The 23,057-nt window shown below is 45.1% G+C and overlaps 1 protein-coding gene and 1 long non-coding RNA gene across 14 annotated transcripts in view; one reads left to right on the top strand and one right to left on the bottom strand.

The window, feature by feature from the left end:
- TJP1 (tight junction protein 1) overlaps nt 1-23,057 on the bottom strand; it is a 312,644-nt gene that overhangs the window by 154,329 nt on the left and 135,258 nt on the right. The window lies entirely within an intron of this gene.
- LOC142469026 (uncharacterized) lies at nt 11,407-22,295 on the top strand. Its single transcript, XR_012788941.1, has 3 exons — nt 11,407-11,501; nt 14,140-14,285; nt 21,991-22,295. It is a non-coding gene; the product is annotated as an uncharacterized LOC142469026 (long non-coding RNA).

Below are 23,057 nucleotides of genomic sequence, written 5' to 3'. Positions count from 1 at the left end.
CATTCACATATTGCACTTCTAGTTTATTATAAGTCACATAAGTTATGATGTATCACTGAATTATGTATCTTTTCTGCACACTGACACTTTCTTAAAATTGGGCAAACTTGCAATTGCTGAGTATAGTCTTTAAAAGCCAAATCAAATATCAGTGACAATAAACACACACTATATATACATATATATATATATATATATATATATATATATATTTGCTCAGTATGATTCCCATAGCAATGTTCCTTTATGCTCCTTAAGAACAGGAGGAAAGGATCACGTGGAAATATATATATATATATTACACACACAATTCAAGAATCTAAGTGTGTTTATCTGACATTTTCAGCTAATTTCCACGTGATCCTTTCCTCCTGTTCTTAAGGAGCATAAAGGAACATTGCTATGGAAATCATACTGAGCAAATATATTTTAGGCACAAAACTTAAGCCCTTTACTGCCAAAGAGAATAGCAATGCTGTTCCTACAACAAAAATATAGCATCAAACTTGGGATCCTAAAAGTGTTACCTCCCTGCTTGACAATATTGGGCTTTATTAGAAGCAGGTTCAGTACACCTACTGTTTCTCATAGTGCTTTGAAATACGCATACATGGGAGAGCTAGAGACGGGGCCCTTTAAAAATCCCATGCAGCGGATTGTGGAGCCCTGCGGCAGACAATGAGTAACCAATAGTCCTACGAGTCCGCTGTAATCGCAAGTTTGTGACTATGAGGAAGACATATCTGTGCAGAGGCTGCATGATAGATCACTTCATTCTGCTGACACTGTAGTCATCGGACAGAGCCCCAAGCGGCGGCATTTGCTGAAGGGAACACGTTTAGGGATCATCAGATGTTTGCTTCAATGGCTAAGATTTTCTTACCAGGAAGCTGAAAATATGTAACATGGTAAAGCAGCGGAGCTCACGCTCTGCTCATATCTATCGTAGAGACATGCGAAAAGTTCGCGCTAGGTCGCACACCATGCAACATTTGCCCTCTTTGCGTCTCGACAAAAACCGCGGCTGAGATCGCAAACGATTCACCCAGCATTAGGTCAAAGTGCACTGCTTTCTTGTAACGTGATCATTTGTGATGTTCTCTAAAATCGCTAGATTCGCACCTGCCGAGACTTTAAATAGGACCATGTCTCGCTCGCTGCCAATATTTTGCTAAAAGTTTACTAATTTTGGCAACGTTAAGAGGCCTTTGAAGCTTGGGGAAAACATTGTGCAGGGTAACATTTTGGGGAAAAAATTAAATGTTGGACAGTTTTGCTCATCCCTATTCTAGAGCTGATTGCAACCGCAGCATCTATTCCACGGGTGGGAAACTCCAATCCTCAAGGGCCACCAAAAGGTCAAATGGAAGACTTCCTCTTCCATCTCCGACATCAGGGGATGTGTCAGGGCCACGTGATGGGAATTCAGCTGATGGATCAGGACCATGCGATGTGAAACAAGTCACTAGAGTCGAGACATCCGTGATATTCTTGCTGCAGTGGACATTTTGGCAGCAAAAACATTGGCCCTACGTGGGATTGCACATTTCAGAAGTGATTTGCTGTGCTTCTGTTTTTTGGCTTAACTTGTGTCTGATATTCAGAGTGATGTGAGCTCTGCTTGACTGAGGTTTTGCATCGATTCCCCAGAGCTGGAGTTGGATCTCCAGAGATGAAAACAACTTAAGACTCGTACAATGATATTTACAATACACGGCTCTGTTGTGGGCATGATAACAATGCCCATCTCATTAGAATCTCTTTAACCAGACCAGCTTTAGAAATACATAGGAGACATACTAGAGTCAAGCTGGAGCACCTCTATCAAGAATAATTTTAAAGCAGCATCTCACACGGCTGGATTTCAAATTATTATAATTTTTAATCTTACCTGGGATCTGCTCTGTGAATCCTTTAGTTCCTGGGGTATTCTGCCCCCCCTCCTCCCCCACCCACCCACAGGGCATATAATGGCAGCTAGGTCAGGGCTCGCTCTGGAGTCCAATAGAAAGTCACAACGTCATCAGGAGACTTTAGTGGTGACCCCAAGGCAAGATTGATAGTTTTGTGAGTTTCTCAATGGCACAAAAATCTATAAATATTTGGGGATCTTGGTGAAACCAGAGATGAGCTCCTGGGGCGGCCTGGTTCAGGTAAAGGTTAAACAAAAATCAGTAACAGACAGGACTACTTATTTAAATGCAAGCAATACAAGTTGAGATTGTGAGTGACAACTCATTGATTTGACATCAAGACTGCACTGTGTGTGACTACACACACACACACACACACACACACACACACACACACACACACACACACACACACACACACACACACACACACACACACACACACACACACACACACACATATATTCATCAAAGTCTATAAAATAAGCATTAAAAGCTAAATTACATTGACAGTAGTGTTCCTCAAGTACCCTTATTTAACATAGCCATCACACCCAACGCCATTAATAAAACACAGACTCAGATTTTGGATGGAAAACAGGCACATCGTTTTATTAACATAATCCTTGCCAGCTAACATCATAAATAACATCATAAAACAACATTCCATTATGCCAGCCACCGGCCTGATTGCCAAATGGGCACTTAATACCGTATAACACCAAAGGTTCGCGCAATGCGAGCCGCACAGCCACGGACGTTGCACTCCCTTCCCGAGGTCCGTACAGGGCTAAACAACCCAAGCTATATGCCAAAAATAACCATGGCTGACCGGGACATCCCGCCGCTCTGACGGTCTTCACACAATAATAACAAAACATACATATACCAAATATTTTGTATTTTTATAAATAACAAAAGGGATACAAAAAGGTTGCTACCCAATCACGTTCCAACGTACCCAATTGACATTAGCCCCTCCCCCTTTTCAAAATCCACCAATCACCAAATTTGTAAATTCAAACCATCTGTACAACGCCATAAAGAAATTAACCCTTTCGAACTTAAAGGGCTCTCGTCACTGCTGCCAAAAGTCCTACTCGCAAGCGGTCCGAGGGACCCCGCTTTTCTGCTAAATCTGGGGCAGCTACTTTGTCACGTTTGGCAACAGTTGACTCGATTTAACGTTACTGTATCTTAAAGAGAAAGAGGGTTTTACAGGGATGTGCGCTGGAATGGTTTAGGCCTGGGACATAGTGGTGTGAGCAAGGCTGACCCGTGCTGAGCCGCGCTCACACTCGGCACTGAGCCCCTGCAGCCGCAATGAGAGCGGCTTTAGCAGGGGCTCACGCACGCTTGCGGAAGCGTGTGTCTCACCGAGTCTTCAGATTTGGCGCTCCCCAGAGCACAGGGCCGGTCACGTGAGCGGTTCGCCCAATGAGGGCGAACCAGCTCCGTGACATCACTGGCCCGCCCCCGACACGCCCACGGACGGCGCGCTGTGTAAGGCCAGGGAAAGCACCGCTTTCCCTGAGCCTCAGCGCGCCTCCGCAAGGATTAAATAACTATGTCCCAGGCCTTTTTGCTTCTGCGTGTAAGCTCACAGCCAACACAACCACAGCAGAAAATATTACCCTTAACAATGCTATATGTATATTGGAGGCGTTCACCAAACTCATGATTGTGGATTTGTGCAATAAAAAAGGGGACAGTGAGCTGTGCATATGCAGTAAATCCTCATTTGTGAATGACAGAATAGGGGTGGGCATCTCCTGTCCTCAAGGGCCACCAACAGGTCAGGTTATAAGGATATCCCTGCTTCAGCACAGGTGGCTCAATCGTTAAAACGAAATAACTTAATCAATAAAAACATTTTTTAGAAACGGTTTATTCACTGAAGTGTGATAGATATCATCAACTGTTAATAATGTTGACATCACTTGCCATTTAATGACCAATAATGACTGTAGCACAGGGTTGGCAAACGCCAGTCCTCAAGGGCCAGCAACAGGTCAGGTTTTCAGGATATCCCTGCTTCAGCAGGGCTGATTGGGCCACCTGTGCTGAAGCAGGGATATCGTTACAACCTGACCTTTTGGTGGACCCTGGAGGACAGGAGTTGCCCACCCCTGGAATAGATGCTGAGCGTGTAATCAGTCTGCCTCCTTTTCATATATCCCACTTGTCATTCTTGCTGATAATACTCACACAAAGGGGACTAATGCCAGCTGATTACAATATGCCTCTGTCACATTATTTCAGTGATGACAGCGCCACATACAACATCCTCATGGCCTCATCAGAAATCCGTCTAAAGAGGGATCTGCGTGCTATATTTAACCCTTTCAGCTACCACATGCTGAGGTCTGGTCCCTGGGCTTTTCGCTTGTATGCCAGGGGAGCGCAATCTCAACGGAAAAGGAGACGCGTCCTATTCAGTCCGAGTCATCAGTGGTCACATGATTGAGACATGCCAGAAGAACTTTCCAGCACTTAAAGGGTTAAAGCAGCAATCTCCCACCCCCACCCCCCACTGAACCCCTTGGATGGCCATTTGGAGCTGGACCACATTAATTTAAGATCCAGGGCCTAGAGACGGACGGAACAGTCAGAAACCGTTCTCTCCCGCTACTTCCCAGATTGTTGCAACGCCCTCCTCCTCTCACCCCTCCATCATCCCTTCATCCTTCTCCTTCTTCACCACCAACCCCTCCTCCTTCTCCTTATTCCTCACCACCACCCCCTCCTCCTCCTTTTTTTTCCTCCTCACCACCACCCCCCTCCTCCTCCTTCCTCCTCACAACCACCCCCTCCTCCTTCTTCATCCTATTCTCCTCCTGTTGTCTTAGGCCACGTCCAGGGTGAGAGCGCACTTGCGAGCGAGCTGTGTGATCAAAACAATTAAACTGAATTGAAGCGCCCATAATGCATGCGTGCACGTGAGTGTGGGTAGACGCAATGCGTGCAAAGACAACAAAAAATAGTTTTTGTTGCGCGATGCCCTGGTCACGTGCGCAGTTCAGCCAATGAGGGCGAATCAATCACATGACGTCACGAACGTGCCTCCCATCTCGCATCCCAGCAGGCCAGGAATCGCCCGAGCAACATGAGCGCCTGACATCACAGCGCTCGAGAGCGTGCGTGAAATCATCCTGGACATGGCCTTACCTGTAGAGGTCCTCCTGGCAGACTCAGAGCTTTCTTTGGAGGCACGAGACACAGTGGAGCTCTTCTCTCCTCTCCCACATGTAGAGCTGGAAGGAAATTACATTTCCCAGAATGCATATGGGGGCTCTGCGTACGCCCCTTGATGACGTGGAGCCCTCCCATTGTTAGTCTTCACCCTTGTTGGGTGGGGATGACGCCGGGCGGCTTCGTTGCCCTGGTTACCAGATGCTGCGGCCTGCAGGAGATTGCTCCGTTGCTGCTCGCGCTGCCGCTTCTGCTTCTCAGTTGGAGGTAAGAGCGGGGACTCTTCACCCGGCCATCCTGCGCACTCGTGTTGACTGCCGCACGTCCAGAGAGAGAGAGAGAGAGAATACCGGACACATACATATTACCTCTCATCTTTTACTGGACAGAGGGGAAAAATACCGGTCAGTCCGGTTCAAAACTGGACACCTGGCGAGTCACACCCCACACTTCCTAAAAGGATTTCCATAAGACCTATACTGATAAGTCTAAGGCTTGGTCCCCACTGGCTACTACAGTGCTCGCTATGGCGGGTGCTGCGGGGACAAGAGCCGCCTCTCAATAGTGCCAGGCCCGCTGCGAGGGGGGGCCGTCGTGGTGCGCGGCGAGTTTTCCTTCCAGACCTGAAAATTGAGATGACACGGGTGATGGAGCGCTAGGCCACGCCCCCGGCAGTTCAGCCAATGAGGGCGAACCTCATGGGTGACGTCATGGTCGCGCCCCCGTCACTCCCCTGCCACGCCCCCCCCTGTCTTTCCCCCTGCAGGTCACTGCAGACCGGGAAATTCGATTGCACGCGCCGCCAGCCTCGCAGGCACTGGGCCGTAGCCTTAGGCCCCTTGTGATGAAGAGGGTATTGGTGTCATAACCAACAGAATCAGAACCCACAACCTCTACAACAGCTCTAGCCAACTCAGATGCTAAGAAGTGCTGCTGTCACAGCATACTTTTGAGTTCTACTGCTCAACTAGAATGAGGTAGGGATGAGAGTGAATTTATACAGCGGTTTTGAGAAACTTCACAATGGTGGCCATCTTTACTGCTTCCCAAACTGAGTTTTTAAAGTAATGAACAATTCCCCAATGACGTTTGAGGTTACGATGATAAATGATTGGCCACATAATTAAGAAAGAAATGGAGACTACCGCTTTAACAACTGCAAGCAATGTAGTTATAGGTTTGATTAAGGGATAAGAATGGCCCATTTTCTTGCACAGACTCATATTCCTCTCTTTCAAAGCGAGTCTGGGGAGACGAGTCAGAACAGATTTTATGCACAAAGTGCATGTAAAGGAGATGTATTTTGTAGCAAGATTTCTACATATCTATATATATTTCCTAATAATATTTGGTGAACATTTTGGTTTGATTTTTATTGCATCAAATCGTGATGGCAAAACTCCCAGTTTAATTAATTGGCACCATATAAGGTTTGTTTATAGCCTTTCATTTAAATAATTAATGAAGAAAAGATTCGTAAAAAGTATACCCCATAAGTACTCCTAAAGTCACCTTCAACATCATGCTTTTACATTACCTGCAGGATTTACTTATTTCCTGAAATATAGTTATTACTGATATTTTGTTGCAACTATCCAATCAAAGGCAGAGCTCAGGAGACGTGTGCGGCTGATTATGGAGTAAACGTTTGTGCATTCGAACAGTGTTTTTAAACCAGGGTTTCTAGGTACCCTTGGCTTAAACCGGCACCCCTAAAGGATTCCCTGCAATTTTCAGGTCATTTAAAACTGTACCAATTACAGAACAATTTACAATGCATCTGATCTCAGGAGCGCTATTAGAGAGGGTTGGGGTTACTTACAATGCATCTGATCTCAGACGCGCTATTAGAGAGGGTTGGGGTTCCTTACAATCCATCTGATCTCAGATGCGCTATTAGAGAGGGTTGGGGTTCCTTACAATGCATCTGATCTCGGACGTTCTATTAGAGAGGGTTGGGGTTCCTTACAAAAAAATTGGAAACCACTAAATTAGGATCTTGACTAGCTCTAACTTTCTTTCTCTCTGTCTTTTTTTCTCTCTCCTCTCGTTCAAAAGCCCTATTTCAGGGTATGGATCTCTCTGTGTTGCGAAATTTGTCAAATTCCTGCAGCATCTTAGACCAGTTTAGTGATTATTTTATAGACAGAGAACAAATGGCACAAAGCCAAAAAGCACTGCGCCCCCCAAAAAAATGGCAGTAAAAGAGGGTGAGCTAAAAAAAAGATTCATTGCACAAATGGAGGATCACACTGACATGTTTCGCTCGGGGGCGCTTTATTACACCTATCCTGCATGGCGCACGCTTGGTCCGATGCCCTGCAAGTTTGAAGATCATCGGATATCACAAACTACTTATTGTGAGTACAATCTCATTTACATTGGCTGTTCTTGAAAATGTGGAGGTTTCTCTGTGTACTGGGACACACATGACTCATCCTTTCTCTAGATAGAGTGAGAGTCTAGTACAGTACTATCCTCCTACAAGACTTACATATGCGTATGTCTCATATACTTGCCTAGAGTCAGGTCTTCTAAGAAATTACTGATGTCTTATCATTGAAGGACTCTCAGTATTGCTTCAAAAGCTTTTCCTTCAAAGCTTCAGTGTATCCCACTCCCTTGAGCCCCAGCCATATCTCGCAGGATAACTCTACTATCTGATTATTTTTTTAGCCCTGTAACGGTTGCCGAAATAAATGGCAACATTATTCAAAAACTTGCACACAATTTCATACAGTATGGAAAGTTGTACATATCTCTAATCTCAACAGTTATGGGACATAGTAACGTTGCTGACAATTTATTACCAATAACCCCCTAAAAAATATGCCTTTATTAAACATGTATGTATGTCTTTATTTATATAGCGCCATTAATGTACATAGCGCGTCACAGCAGTAATACACGTGACAATCATAAATAACAAATAATACAAATAACACATAATGGGAAGAAATTCTTCAGACATAAAAGTAACATTTAGTAAAATCCATTTTTTGCCTGAGAACAGAAGAAATAATTGTGGAAATGACTTTTGAGGTGATAGGTTGATGAAGGATACTCAAAATATTTCTGCTTGGTGCCTTATCTAAGATACCTAATTCCAACATCACCGGGGCATCCAATTAATCACTGATGAAAAGCAGCCCTGTACTCATTAACAAATAGTGAGCTAAGCTATCTTGACGGATCCCAGCTGGACTCTTGTATTTTAATTCAATAGTCCTTACCCCAAGCTTAAGGAGTAATTCAAATTGATAAGACGCTATATACGTTTACACACTTAACAATAGTCATCAGATTGAACAACATTTTAATGGAGTTCACTGCTATGAAAAGGGGTGATATATCAACGTTATGAAAGTGCAAAAAGAAATTTGGTTTTGACACATTGCTACAATTTTAGCTTCAGTTTGACTCAAATATTTAAAAGATGGCTACATTTAATGCAAATTGTTAGCCAGAAAAGTTTATAACGCTTCCGAAAAGGTGGATTTTTAAAAACTCAAATACCAAATAAAAAATTGACATGCAGAGTTACAGAATTTGATACATCTCATTATAATCTGTGCATCATGTAATACCTCCCTAACTCCTCCTATTGTCACTCCCTAAATTGCAAGGTCGCGCACATGGGGCAAAACTTGCCTCAATGACCTTGAAACATAGATGCAAAGTCTCAAGATAAAAATGATGCAATGTGTCCATTTTATTCAAATGTTGCCTTTATTCTGTACCTCACACCCAATGTTTTCTATTTCCTCAATTCTGCAGCTACAAACATTAAAGAAATGAATGTAGCACTTTTTCAGCTGTCTGAGAACACCGGCACGGCAGCTTTAAACCTTTAGGCGATTCTTATAGGCTTCAAACAATTGTGCTGCTGGGCCTTCTGCTTGCTGGAAACATATTTACTGAAGAGCAAGCACGTGATGTATACAGTATGTGCAGAGCAGTGTTTGTGTGTGCACACGGGCTCAGGCGACAGGGAGAGAGCTGTGTGTTTTAACTTTGTAAAAGGGATAGGGTGGAGAACCAGACTGATTTCAAACATTAGTCATCCTGTTTCAATGAGAATAAACAGACCTGTCCTTCCCTTCCCAGATGTTTACTTTGTTACTCCACCTTCCCCTGCTAATTTCCTCTAGGAACATCACCATTAACCCTTTCGGGAAATCTCGGCAGGTCACATATTATGAACAAGGAATTATAAGAAGAACTCTGGATAAGGACCCAAATTCAACATGTGGAACGTCAACCCCACCCAATGGAATGTTAATGAGCCAAGAGGACAAAGGACTTTGACTTCACAGCTGCCTTCAATCTGAGCCCCTTCAGTGTACATCTGCGTTGCCCCAAAGGTGGTGTTGTTTGCTGCCTTTCGCTGATGTTTGGTGATTTTAAATCTGCTCTATTTCAAACTGAAACTCACCAGCCCTTTATTCCCTGTACCCAATTGTCCACCTCTATCTGTCTGTGAATTGACTGTATATCTATTCATTTAATTAACCATGTATTGTTATAACTCTGTGCCCAGGAAATGCTTGTAAATGACAGGTAACTCTCAATGTATTACTTCCTGGTAAAATATTTTTTTAAATAAATAAACATGCTGCAAAGCTGTTTCTCCGTGTCGGTGAAGATTTGAGTCCCTTTCATTTGGGTGGAGCTTGTCTCTCCTCCAGCACTGGGAACTGGGTTCATAGTACATTTAATAGGGGCCAAAGAGAAATGAACTGGTCCAAATAAAAGGAGTGGTGCTAATTAGCAACATGTTCGTGTTGCACTCTAGGCCCTTATCCAATACGCTGCGAGGCTGCTTCCCAGAGCTGGAGAAGAGATCAACTCCATTCAAATGAATGGGACTAAGCCAGTTCTCCAAAGGGGCCAGATCAGAAAACAACTAGGAGTAGAAGGGCCACTAGCTTATTGTCATGTTATTATAGATACATTTAAAGACTTACATTATTATAGAGATCAACATTTTGCCAGCATTTATAACATCTGTACCATATATATTTACATTACCTTAACTCAGGGGTGCACAAAGTGGGGGGCGCAGAGGCCCTGCGCTTCCCCAAAGGCATTTAAAATAAATGCCGGGGATCGGGCAAGGCCTCTGTAACTTTCACTTATCTGGAGTTCCAGCAACGTGTCTCCATGGCAACCGGCGTCAAATGCCGCCGCGGGAGGGTAATTTGACATCACTTTGCCATGGCAACGTGACGTCACATGACCCCACTGCGTCATTTGACGCCAGAGCTGTGCACAGAGGAGGGGCGCAGGTGGGGCGCGAGTCGGGGGGGGGGGGCGCATGTAGGTAAGTTTGCGCACCCATGCCTTAACTTAGCAAGCTTCAGTGTAAAAAACTGCACTTAGCTGCCTAAGCAACTAGTGGGGAATTAGCAGAAGCAGAGCGTCCAAGGGCCACATCAAGGTCCTGTGTGGGTCACCATTTTAAGAGCCCTGGAGTAAAATGTCCACAATGCAGCGACTTCTTACCCTATTGAAGAAAGGCCATGGTGAGAGCAATAAGCCTCTAAACTGTCATTTAGTTTTCTAGTTTTCTAGTTTAAAGGAGCAATCTATGCAATACTCTACGTGTTTGTATATATATATATATATATATATATATATATATATAGATATATATATATATATATATATTATATATATAGACCTGCCTAAGACATGCAGATGAGCATACAGCTATATTTGAATATATATATATATATATATTTATATATATATATATATATTTTTATATATATATATATATATATATATATACACATGTAGAGGTATCAGTACCGTGTTAGCCGAGCTTCAATAATCAAAAAATAAATAGATGATACCGTTCTGTGGCTAACGAAATGCTTTTATTTGTGCGAGCTTTCGAGATACACTGATCTCTTCTTCCGGCGATGTTACAATGAATGAAGCAAGGATTACTTAAAAACAGTGTCTCTTGGAATGTTATCTGTGCTGTTCCTTCCCCCGGTGTGGATGTGTTTTATGGCTAGAGGTGTCAAAGGGTAACTGAAGGCAAGTGAAGAAAGAGTGTGTATGTGTATCAGTGTGAATAAAAATGAATGGAGAGCCCACAGTATACACAGTGCTCTACACAAGATATATACATATATATATAATTTCTGTAGTATTAGATAATACAGTAATTTCTACATTTAAAAAAAATATCCTTCAACTCTTAATGCCATTTTTTATGCGTTTTAATACATTGAGCATCCTTTGATTTCTATAGCAATACGTGGTAGCTGCTGAGTTACACTGGCTGTATGATTGATTGAAACTGAAAGGCAGCCATAAAGTGATACCTGGGAAGCACGATCTTTGCTGCCTGATCAGAGGAGAATGAATCAATCTGCAGCTTAGGTAATAAGTTTTCAATAACGATACAGTAATTAAAGGATGCATAGATTAAATTTTTTTTTTTAAAGTACCGCTTAGACTACCTCTTTAAATTAGCTATTTTTAAAAATAAATGTCGTGTTTTTAACAGCACTTTGGGGGCATTATTTACTAAAGTCTCAATTGCTTCCAATGGGATTTTTCTTGCACAAATCACTGGCTATTTTTTTGGTTTGTTTTGTATTGTTTTTGTGCCCCTTTTTGCAGAGGTGAGGCTTTGCAACATCGCACCCAAAGGGTTCTTTATCTAGCCGAGTCTTAAAGAAGCCGTCTGTGCGGATCTGCATTTCTTTCCCATAAAAGATCTCTTCTTGCTGTTCTTGTTTGAAACATCTGTCACTCCGTTCCGGAGATATATTTGTTTGAAATATTAAGTCTGGGAAGGTTAAAATGGAGCTTTCCCCGGAGCCCAGTGCAGCCTAAAGGTTACCATGGTAACATCAGACTCTAGAGCAGTGACTCCCAACCAGGGTCCCGCGGCCGACAGGGGGAGGAGAGCTGGGACAACTGTCCCAGCGGCTCCCCATGCAGCAGCCCGGGGGTCACTGCAATCCTCCCTGTCAGCGCTGTCCAACTTCTATCTGACCAGAGGAGATCGCTGCAGAGTCCCCAGACTGGTGCAGCACTGAAGACCTCCTCATCCCAAAATATGTGTGAGAGGGGACACTGTAAGGGGAAGAGAGAGGGGGGGGGGAGTGTGAAGGGGGGGGGGAAGTGTGAAGGGGGGGGGAAGTGTGGGGGGAGGGAAGTGTGAAGGGGGGAGTGTGAAGGGGGGGGAGTGTGAAGGGGGGGAGGGAAGTGTGAAGGGGGGAGTGTGAAGGGGGGGGAGTGTGAAGGGAGGGAGGGAAGTGTGAAGGGAGGGAGGGAAGTGTGAAGGGGGGGAGGGAAGTGTGAAGGGGGGGAGGGAAGTGTGAAGGGGGGGTGGGAAGTGTGAAGGGGGGGTGGGAAGTGTGAAGGGGGGGAGGGAAGTGTGAAGGGGGGAGGGAAGCGTGAAGGGGGGTGAGCGTGAAGGTGGGAGAAGAGAGAGAGGTGAGAGTGTAAGGGGGGGGGAGAGAGAGAAAGGAGGGAGTATAAGGGCAGTAGGGAGAGGGTGAAAGAGAGAGATGGGGGAAGGTTGGAGTTCCCTAGAACTTCACATTATAATTCTAGGGTTGCTTAACCAAAAAAAGGTTTTAAACCACTGTGCTAGTGAGTAAAAAAAAAATCATATTTATTTAACACTAGAAAAACATTTTTATTAAAAGAGACGGACATGCTCAGGGGGCAAGAGACTAACGAGATATGAGTTACAATTATATAGGCTTCAGCAGGGGGATTCCTCTTTTAAGAAGGGAGGGAGCAGGAATACATCAGATTACAATAATATTGGCTCTGAGTTGACTTGATCAGCAATTCCCTCCTCCTTAAAGGCCGAGTCATAAATAAAAAGCACTGCCCAATTGATCATCTTTCAAATCCTCTAGCAGTTTCAAAATAGATGCACATTAATATTCGCGGGGCTCATTAAGAATGGCTGCCGTAGTGTTTTTTGCCGTAGAGATTCTGCGTCTGAATTTCCATTCCATTAGCCCTTTCTAACCCTTTTAATAATAACACATTGGTTATACTCTATTACTTCCCATGATACTGATCAGGGGTCAGTTTGGGTGTTGTCACGTAACTGCCAGAACAGATGTACAGTCGCAGGCTTCTCTTATAGGGGATACATGGGGACTGGACCTAGGGGTGCGGGGGTGCTGCAGCCAACATCGGTTTATACATTATGGCAGGGGTGGCCAAAACCAGTCCTCAAGGGCCACCAACAGGTCAGATTGTATGAAAGGATATCCCTGCTTCAGCACAGGTGGCTCAATCAGTAGCTCAGTCATTGACTAAGCCACTGATTGACCACCTGTGCTGAATCAGGGATATCCTTACATACAGCCTGACCTGTTGGTGGCTCTTGATGACTGGAGTTGGCCACCCCTGCATTATGGTGATGTGAAAAAAATAGGAGCACTCACAATTACTGGTTAGGATATTTGGAGGATTGAGGATGGTTGTATCTCTCCTTTCTTGATGAAGGTCCAAATATTAGGACCGAATGTCAACTTTGTATTAAACTTGTGACATTTTTCACCAACTCCAGTGGAGTGCAGCCTTATTCCCTTTGCTCACTCACTGATTGTACAGCACCGCCGCCTAAAAACTAGTTCCTGCACCACTGGGTGGATATGTTGTTACATTCTGCTCCAACACTGCCATAACCGTCTGTCAGAATGTGCTGAAAAGCTGTGTAATGCAGCTGGCATAAGCTTATAGGGTCCTATGTTCAAATGGATAAGAAGTAAAGGGCGACTCACTGTGAATGTTCATTTGCATGTCATTTCCCAGAATCCCTGCCTGCTGTGGAAGCACTGTTTGCTAAGCAATAATGGGGAAAGACAGGGTTGCAGACCTGTCTGAGACGTGCAAATGTGCTCACAAGTGGTATTTTTATTTACTGAACTCTCCGGAAACATTGAGATATTCTGCATTGTGGCTGGATATTTTGTGTTATTTGGGTGAACAATGAAGCATGTTGCTACACATTCCCCCTACCTACCCACATTTTGTTTTGCAGGATGGGAACGGAGAGAGCAAGGCACCAAAGAGACTAAACATGGTTTTTAAATCTCCCGCACCAAGCTGGCCACTAGGAAGCCATGAGAGATTTAAGCCACCATTTTGTTTCCCCGGGTGAGGACTTAAATGCCAGCACTCTCTCCAGTAAGTATCTTGGAAACAGGATGATCCCCGAAGCTGAAAATAATGCCACTTTAAGAAAGTATACGGCAGAAATGTATTTTTACAATAGATTATTTCTCACACAGAAATGATGGTCAGCTGTAGTTCGACTCATAAAGTTCCATTGTGTCTGTGGGATCGCAGACTGTCTGTGTGCGGATCGGATTTCCATGCATAGTCCTCAGTTCACCCTCACCCATATGCTGGCAGAATATTCCTCACTGCACAAGCTTTGCTTTTTTAAGGGCTTGTCTGCTCAGCATTCTAATTTGTGCTGACCAGGTATCTGACAAAGGCGACACACCGACACACCGACACACACACACACACACACACACACACACACACACACACACACACACACACACACACACACACACACACACACACACACACACACACACACACACACACACTGTTTTGCAGGTGGGGTTAACCCCAAACAAGTCTGTGCAAGTAATACTTACAGACACTGGCTGTGTGTGTTTAATCCTTTTTGTAATTCATTTTTAGCAATGGCAGACCCTCCAACTGTACCGATTTGGCAGCTGCTGCCCCGGCCCCCGAGCAGTGTACATGCTGGTATCGGATTCTCGTGCTCCGCGCACATGCCTCGCGCTGACCGCGGGGTTCTGATTGCCCCGTGTTCGCAACGACGAGTGTGTGTGCAGCAGGGGGAACCTGAACACAACAGGGACCTCCGGAACGCTGCAGACTGCTCTGCGCCAGATCACCCCCTGTGGTGCTTCCTCAACAGGTGCAGTCTGGGCCCCACTTCAGTGAGTGGTGGAGGGGGGAGCTGTCCCAGGAAGTAAGGCGGCTGCAATTTTGTGGCAGGGTATGGGAAAATGTAAAAAAATAGAGTGGTGTGGGGGGGTCTTATGAGGGTGTGGGCAGTCTTATGGGGTGTGGGGGTATACAGGAGTGGTGTGGGGGGTCTTATGAGTGGTGTGGGCGGTCTTATTGGGTGTGGGGGTATACAGGAGTTATGTGGGGGGTCTTATGGGGTGTGGGAGTATAAAGGAGTGGTGTCGGGGGGTCTTATGAGTGGTGTGGCTGGTCTTATTGGGTGTGGGGGTATACAGGAGTGGTGTGGGGGGGGGTGTTATGAGGGGTGTGGGCTGTATATGACGAGTGATGTGGGGGGTAATAATATGTGTACCTATTTTAATGTGGGATATGTTGGTGCATACGCAATGGTTAAGATTTACCGGTCAGTTCCACGTAACAGTTAAACTAACAGTTGTACTCCTTCCTTTGCATCCCGTGAAATATGATTGTTTCTGTCTTTCTTTGAATCTGCTGCATTGATGCAGGTATCTGCATTGCATGTGTCTGACTAGTGATGGCGTGAAAAACACCCTACAAACAAAAAGCAAACGTCAAAACCACTTAGCCACAGATCCAAGGACTGACAGCAAGGCCGGACTTTGACCTGAGGCCCTACGCTAGGTCAAGTTTAGGAGGCCCCAACAATTGGAAATAGATTTATTATTCTGACTGCAGGGACCATTGAAAATGCAAACATGAAACTGGAATGACTGAAAGCATTATACTAGCATTGTTATATACAGAGATGGCGGTGTAATGCTAAAATGAATGGTGTTTGCCCATCACATTCATTTTAATATGAAAACATTTCCTTTAGGGATTTTGGGAGAGGAAAGTCATTTATGTCTTCGAATGATAAGCTAGGAAGTTTGTCACTTCCCATGCACGTGATGCTTAGTCATATTTGAACTAGAAATTTCCATATTTATAGAGAATCTTCTTTTTCCCCATATCTTCTTTATTTATCATCCGATTTTAAAACTTGAAATGCATTTTTCTTTCTTCCTACTGTGAGGTCCTAAAGCTGTAGCTTGCTTAGCGTATGTGTAAGTGCGGCACTGACTGACAGTGATAACACCAGCACAGAGAAGATAAAGACTGCAAAAACCCTACAAAACATTTGCACGCTATGTAAACCTTATTAGTCGAAAAGATTATTGACAAATACTGATACTCGTCTGTTTTTCTTCTAAAGACATCAATCACTTATATGATATTATATTTATCTTTTTAAACATGCCACTGCAATTCGTTCACTGTAGTCCTATATCGAGTGGACCCTGTACGAGATTGATCAAGCACCTAAAAAGTGCATTTCAATACACTGCAAATAAAATACAGTACAAATTGTTACTCGTATCTGTAGGCCGTGTCCATACTCCTGCCTCTCGTGCTGAGGTGCGCTCCTGCTGTGCCTGGCTGGAGCAGGAGCTTTTGCCTGGCCGGCGAGGCAGTGAGCGCGCTTGCGAGGCGGGCGGGAGGTGGGGCGCGGGGCGGGAGGCTGGGCATCACCCGCCCCGCTGGCAGACAGTCTCTCCCCCGTCCCCTTGGGACCCTCCCACCCCACCCTCCCCCCACCCAGCAACAACTCACCCCACGAGCAACAACTCACCCCGCTGCCAGCCAGTCTCTCCCCCGTCCTCAGCTCTCCTCTCTGCTCCACTCACCTCTTCCTCATTGGCTGCTTTGGAGTCACGTGAGCGGACTCAGCGCTCAAACTAAAATCCGACTGTCGGGTGAAAGTCAGCACGCTTCCGCACGCCTGCGGAAGCGTGTGCGAGCCCCTGCTAAAGCCGCTCTCATTGCGGCTGCAGGGGCTCACTGCCGAGCGTCAGCGCGAGTCAGCGCCTAAGTGCTGACCATGTCCGCGGCCGTAAGTGAGTTACATTTAATGCAGATAATCAGTCTCAGAAGCTGACTTCAAATTAGATGCGGCAGAGATTGTTGATGTTAAATAAAGGGAAAGGGTGACGGGCACGGGCAGCGAATATGGTACATCCCATTATAATATAACGACTCCCCAAATCACCAGATGTACAAGGGGTTAAAGAGAAGGGGGAAAAAATCATACAATAATTAATGCTTAGAAATTCAGGATGAAAAAATACCCCTCTAAGCACTTTATGGCAAAAAGGCGCATTTGGGACCCTTGATACACTCCCCACAAAGTACTATTAATGCCTTTACCTATTTAATTAGCTTATTCGCTTCTGTCCACTGCACAGTAAGTCCATCACAGTAAATCTCTCACTAAGTACTGCAGTTGCCTCAGTTTAATTAAAACCTTCAATCTGTGCCTTAGACCAGGGGTAGTCAACTTCAGTTCTCAAGCCGCCACCCCCCACCCCCTCAACAAGTCAGGTTTTCAGGATATCCCAGCTTCAGTACAGACTGGGCCTCTGATTGAGCCATCTGTGCTGAAGCAGGGATTGATTGAGCCATCTAAGCATAAGAAAGGACTGATTGTGTTACCTGTGCTGAAGCTGGGATATCCTAAAAACCTGGCCTGTTGGGGGGGGGGGGCACATGATGACTAGAGTTCAACACCCCTGTCTAAGGCCGAGTCCCCAGTCTTCACTGTGGCACGCGCGCCCGGCGGGGGGCCGGTGCGTGCACAGCGCTACACCGCGATAGGCGGTCTGAGGGGAGAGGGAAGGTTTGCGACGGGAGGGGGCGTGGCTGTGGGTTTGCGAGGGCGTGGCCATGACGTCCCGCGGCTGGTTCGCCCTTATTGGCTGAACCGCCGGCGGGGGCGTGGCCACGCCTCCGTCGCAGATGTTAATTTCAAATTCCCCGGCCTGCCTGAAAACCTGTCACGCACCGCTGGGGAAAGGTGCGCGACAAGGTAGGGACTGGGACCGGCCGGACTGGGGGGCGGGGCTTGATAGCACAGCGCACGCCGAAGTGACTGGGGCCGCCCTCTTAGACAAAGATGTGCAGATGCTGGAAATTTCTTTAAAATACTACACATTCAAAACACACACACACGTAAAAATTTGAAAGATAAAAGCCATGCTTTAAAATAAACGACATACAAGTCATTTAAATAGATGAAATATATAAAGAAAGTATGTAAACATGTTTTTTTTTATATTACTGCAAAGATAACCAATAAAAATTTTGCAGTAGTTATTTTTGTACCTTTTTTTGGTATACTTTTTTTTTTTACATATTTTCTTTATATATTTCATCTATTTAAATTCTGACACTGTTCTATTACATTTCATTTTTGGCACTTTTTTTTATTAAAACACTATTGGCAATCATTTATGTATAGGAAGTGTGCATTTAGTCACACTCAATACTATTTGGCATGGTTGTACTTTTAAACAGTGTATACTTTTAACTATCACACGTGTGAATATTGGCTACGGCTTTTGACCAATTGTGTGATTCTGCTCACCCAGAGTGGTATAAATATCGGTACCCTGGTGCTAGTGCCATCATCCCCTGTTGCAGGAGGCAGCCCGCTCGGGAAAGGGGCAGAATGCACACACATCACACATTTCTCTGCCGGTCTGGCGGCCCCACGCTCCCTCTTCCTGTCGGCGCCAGGATCCAGCTTCCGACCCCCCAGGGTGAAGTTGGATCCCGGCGCCGAGAGAAGGGATGTAGGGCCCCCGAAGAGCAAGGCTGCTGCCGTGGGCCCCACGTCTAAAGCCTCCCCTTTTTTTTATGTGCGCCAAGGGCCAAAGAAGGACTGCTGCTTTAAACTAATGCAGGAGGGGCCAACTCCAGTCCTCAAGAGCCACCAACAGGCCAAGTAATAGGGATATCCCTGCATCAGCACAGGTACAGTAGCTCAATCAGTGGCTTAGTCAAGATGAGCGAGCCACTGATTGAGTCACCAGTGCTGAAGCAGGGATATCCTTAAAACTTGACCTGTTAGTGGCCCTTGAGGACTGGAGTTGGACACTCCTGAACTAATGTAATCATCCTTATCCAACTGTAACCCCTCTTTATTTTACCTCAGATTATATGGCCTATCACTGAGGTGGGAGCCTGAGTCCTCTGGGTCACTGATTAATTCTTATAGTGTGGGGTACATGTTGTGTGAGACTGTAGTGACCGGACACAACACAGCGGTAATGAATTATAACATGCTTTATATACTCATATAGCTATAATTTGTGGTGTTACATATCTCATATGAAGTGGAAAAGAAACTACGGCGCTCTCGAAACTCTAACAATTTGTTATAATATTACCATTACCATATTATTATAATATTACCAATATTACCATACACCTAAGGCCTGGGACATGGTGCAGGGAGGAGCGCTGGGCAGCGCTGACGCTCATGCTCTCCTGCTCAAGCAGGAGATTTTTCTTGTCCCTGCATGAGCGCCAGCGAGCGCGCTTGTGTGCCGGGTGGGAGGCGGAGCGGGAGGCGGGGCTAGTACACCACGTCACGGCGCCGACGTCACGGACTGCCATTGGTTTCTGGCAGTCACGTGACCGGCCCTGCGCTTCCCTCAGTGGGAAATCTAAAATTGGTCTGTCGGATGAAATTCCACACGCCTCCTCATGCCTGCGGAAGCGCCGTCTAAAGCCGCGCTGATAGGGATAATGTTTCCCCTCAGCGCGGCTCAGCGCGCCTCAGCACGGTCTGTTTGACCATGTCCGAGGCCTAAGTGTGGGTGTACTACTTCAAGGATCGGTGTCTGCTGCTCAACCCTATGGGTCTGTCCAGGACCCTCGGACCAGAATACAAGAACAAGAGAAAGGGGAGCGCAGATTAGAAAATGGACCCAATCCTCCTTTGCAGGGGGAGGGGGCAATCAGTCAGAGACTGACAGTGGTGGGTTCAGAAAATAAATATACATGAACGTACTTACACGGCCATGTGTAAGCAAATGGCAGATAAAGGGTTTCTTTTAGTTCTCCTTCTGCTCACTGCCCGTCTATGTTCCAATCCTTCCGCTGCCACTAAGGGGTTACTTCTCCCAACGGATCCCCGTCAAGTTCCCCAAGGGTTCAATCAATGTGATAGTAATAAGGCTTGTATTAGAAAAATGTAAAGCATTTAATACATAATAAACAAGTACACTCACACTTAAAACTGAATTGTAGACTGCGTCTGTATCCGCTTTCTCTTGTTCTTATATCTCATATGAATCAGAACGGTGACTCAATCTCAGAATCACTCCATACACATATATACTTAAACAAACTATACCAACAGTGCGAACGCTGGGCAAACAAATTACTTTTATCTCGTCCGGCCTCCCAAACATGGGGTACTGGCCTGTAGATCCTGGTGTGCTAGCACAATCATTGGAGATCATAAACTGTGTGTGTTGCAGGCCTGGTGCTTCAATATAACTGCAGCTTATATCCTTTGTGGGTTATCTTACCCACTCCAAACTGGTGTAATTCCTGCACAGCTGGGCTCTCTGATCTTTCTCTGTAGTACCCTCTGTCTGCCTGCTTCTCTCTGCACTGTCAGGTCCTGGTCTCTGCTGGGCCCTGCTGCATGCATTGGTCCAGTGGGGCAACTTGCTTTCTCTGCAGTTCCCTCTCTCTTAGGGGTCCTGCATGGACTCTCTTTGCAGGATGGGCATGCACACCCTCACTCCCTTAGCACCCTTACCAACTGTCATTCTGCTGGCTAAACACAGTCAGATGGTCTAGTGGAATGTAATTATTAAAGGGGCCATGTCCTGTGCTGATAGTAGACACATGAGGTTACACAACCATTGTTTGTTTTCTATGATAACAAATGTAGCCATGTTTAAAAATGGTATACAGTTCTCTCTCATGCTGGCAGTAAGCCTGGTAAATACACAGGATTGCCAGCACCAATCATGGAGGTTTGCCCTCACACCCTGGTGAGGTGTCATATGTAGTCAAGGGGAGTGGTAACATACTCTGAGTCCACTGTTAGTGACATAAGAGGTGTGGCTATTTCCTAAAGTATATAAGACACAGCACTGCCCAAAGTTAGGGTGTCAAGTTCAAGTAGGAGTTCAAGAGAGTGGTTCTACAGCAAGTAGTTAAACTAATCAAGATCTGCAGCAGTAAGGCTGGCAGGGCCTACACTGTGTCCAGGGACCTGGCACAGTGGTGATCTCCCTGAGGGGAGAGGTGATCCCACTCCATTGGGAGGGCAGATTCTTCTGAAGGACAGACTGTAGAAGAATGGGCGGCTGAGCTGACCGCTGTGAGGGGCAGTCTGCCTGAACCATCAATAAAGATGCCCTTATTCACAAGAACCCTCGTGTGTGAGTGTGAAGTTACTCCGCAGAGGAAGGCACCACAGAGGAGGTCCTCATCAGAACCATCTCTTTGCGGACGCAGAGATCCTGATGAGGTGGAGGCGCTGCACTGTATGTAGGTAGGACTCACGCACACTACTTCAGCTGCCTGTCTGGGTTGACATTCCCCATACCAACATCATGCGGGAGACTCAGGAGTCCTGTTGCCAACAGGTGCACCACCAGACACTACCATGTAATGGGGACCGGTTAGACCACAGGGGCCAATCTGAGATTGGGTGGGTCAGGAGGGTCCAGAAAGTCCGTTACACAAAAAAAGATTTTCTTTTCAAAAGGACAATATATGTCAATCATGCTTGTACCCGCAATCATTGCCAACCTACTTCATTTTAGGGAGCCAATAAGGAGAAGGATTAATGGTGGACTTTCCACTTTCACGTGCCAGATCCTTCTCAATAGACAGGGACATCACACAGAAGAACTCATTTTGTAGCAAGAAGAAACAAAACCCCTACCATATTTCACCTCAGCAACTCACTTATGGATGATTTGTGTAAATAAAATGTGTCTAAAACCCAGGATTTTAATATTAAGCAAGTCGAGACGGTTCATTTTGATTTCACACCTGTCTTTCACAGAACTCCCAGATCCATCTGGTGTTCAGTATCACCTCTATGTCGATGACACCTTACGCGCTTAACAAATAATCAATGATAATAATGTTCAGCCAGGGAGCGTTCAATTGAATGGTTGATCCGCTCCCTGGAAATGTCATGAATACATCAGGAATAAAGGAGAACCATCAAGCGGAAGATGCAATCTGCTCTATCTGTTAATACGGACGCATCCGAGATGTATAGTATCAGCCAGCGGAGCTACCCATATGCTTCATTAAAGAGGTGTGTTGTATATACCTGTGTACTAAGATTATATTTAAAACAAAACTATGCATTACAATTTCAGTGCTGAAAAGCAATACAAACCTTACTAAAATGTGAGTCGTATCTATGAAGACTTCATAAGTGACGCTTATTTGTAGGTTAAAAGCCATTTTAAACGCATTTCCTCGTGTTGAATATTTAATAGATATAATTTAAATGAAAACAGCACTTTGGGGACTTTTTTTTAATTTGTAACTAGTGTTAGTAAATATGCAGTATTAGTATAATATTCTTTATTGTATTGTATGTCTTTATTTATATAGCGCCATTAATGTACATAGCGCTTCACAGTAGTAATACACGTGGTAATCAAATAAATAACAGATAATATAAATAACAGATCATGGGAATAAGTGCTTCAGACATAAAAGTAACATTAAGGAAGAGGAGTCCCTGCTTCGGGGAGCTTACAGTCTAATTGGTAGGTAGGGAGAACGTACAGAGACAGTAGGAGGGAGTTCTGGTAAGTGGTAATAGAATGAGGCAGTAGAGAACAGAAAAGTTTAGGCATATGTGTCAAGCAACAGGTTTCTACAATAAGTGACTGGTTACAGCAATACTATGAAAATAATACATTGTGTTAACCTATAGTATACAAGAAAACATCTGTGCTGTGTCAAATCAATTGTTGGGTTCATGCATAGGCCTAGAGCCACAAAGGATGCAAAGCTTTAGCACTTCTCAGCTCCCATTTAGCACCCTTTACTGGATCTGGGCCATAGGCCCTTATTCTGTACGGCAGGGGGGCTAACTCCAGTCCTCAA

This window comes from Ascaphus truei, chromosome 18 (genome assembly GCF_040206685.1).
Source record: "Ascaphus truei isolate aAscTru1 chromosome 18, aAscTru1.hap1, whole genome shotgun sequence".
NCBI lineage: Eukaryota > Metazoa > Chordata > Amphibia > Anura > Ascaphidae > Ascaphus > Ascaphus truei.
Note: the sequence above shows the minus strand (reverse complement) of the source record. Positions and strands in the feature narration are given on the sequence as shown.